This window comes from Mustela putorius, unplaced genomic scaffold (assembly GCF_011764305.1).
Source record: "Mustela putorius furo isolate JIRA1106 unplaced genomic scaffold, ASM1176430v1.1 tig00000145_pilon_pilon_pilon, whole genome shotgun sequence".
NCBI classification, from domain to species: domain Eukaryota; kingdom Metazoa; phylum Chordata; class Mammalia; order Carnivora; family Mustelidae; genus Mustela; species Mustela putorius.
In genome coordinates, this window is record NW_025421294.1 from 16,352,574 (window position 1) to 16,353,979 (window position 1,406).

Sequence of the window (1,406 nt, forward strand, 5' to 3'; positions counted from 1 at the left end):
TCATTCCTCCACCAGGTTGTGTAGGTAGGCCTTGTACTGGTGGAGGGAAGGGAGAGTGGGTGGCTGTTGAAAACGTGCAGGTCAACAGTGATCTCTAGTAAGGAGGCATCCCCTAATAGGGCTGTATCTAACAGAGCCCTTGAGCCACGTGGGAACAACCTTGAGCATCATAAGCCTCTCGATCCACAGCTGGCACTGGGATCATGACTCCCCCACCAAGAAACAGAGGGTGTAGCTTGGGGTGCTTCCTTCAGTGAAGACCATCAGATATGCCAGGAAAGGGTCCTGGTCAAACATGTCTCCTTTCCTGATACTGGATACCTGCCATTGACGGGTGACCACTGCCAGGAAGTAGCTTCAGGCTCACAGCCCAGTAGATCTGGCACTGCCCCAACCTTTGGGCCTAGAGAACTGATCTACCCTCTAGAGAACTAGCTTCTCCTCCCTACCCAGCCTCCCTTAAGGCAGCTCACCACAAGCCTCAGGTAGCTGGTCATGGCCTTGTCAAGGGTACTCCAAGTCTACCAGTCTTATTAGCTGCCCAGGCCCCGTGCTATCCCCTGCTGCTGACCCCACCAGCCATGGATCCCTAAAGCAGAAGACAATCAGCTGGAAGACCTGGCAGTCCTGGGAAAAGGTGGTGAAAGGTGGAACCTTGAACTTCCACTCTGAGCAACTGCACCAGCGACCTGGAGGGAGAGACTGAGATGTGTATGGAGGTCCATAGTCCTGGTCCCAGCCCCTCCCAGTCTCCCGCTGGCACTCACCTTCCTCTGGCACCAACAGCCGCCCCAGCGGGTTTTCAGCAGGGTCTGAGTTTGAGCAGACAGCAGAGATGCCCAAGCAGGGGCTTGGAAAGAACTGAGAGGGATGCTCAGGGGCCACAACGAGGCTTGAGGACCCCCAACCTGGGAATGGGGCCAAGACCATGTCACTCAGTCACTCCTCCAGAATGTGCTCCGGGTATCAGGTACGGCTCTGCCCTTGTTGTCAGGAAAGGTATTCAGCTCAGAAAGTCCTCAACTCCTAAGGTGACAAATCTGTAGATGCTGCACACAGGTCGCGGGGATCCTTGGTGGGTCCTCGGCTAAGCGCTACACTCACTTCCGGTGGGCGGACCGGAAATACCCCTTCCGGGTCAGCGGGTCAGAGTGCCGGCACTGGCGGGTCTTGGCCTAGGTCTGGAAGGGTCGGGCGGGTCTTGGCCTAGGTCTGGAAGGGTCATCTTTTTGCTAGGGACCCTGCTGCCGGCGGTGTGTCCAAGACCTGAGGATGAGGAGTGCGTGCGGCCCTGGTCCCACTCCCAGGCCAGGTAGGATCCCAGACCTTCCTGCACACGGGCGTCGGGGTGGGGGTGGGGCACAGCCCACTCACCCCCCCCCCCCCCGCCCCAGACCCGGGTACAA

At 58.3% G+C, this 1,406-nt stretch overlaps 1 pseudogene; it reads right to left on the reverse strand.

Annotated features, from left to right (window-relative positions):
• LOC123390816 lies at positions 1-1,080 on the reverse strand (annotated as a pseudogene).
• Between the last annotated feature and the right edge of the window lie 326 nt (positions 1,081-1,406).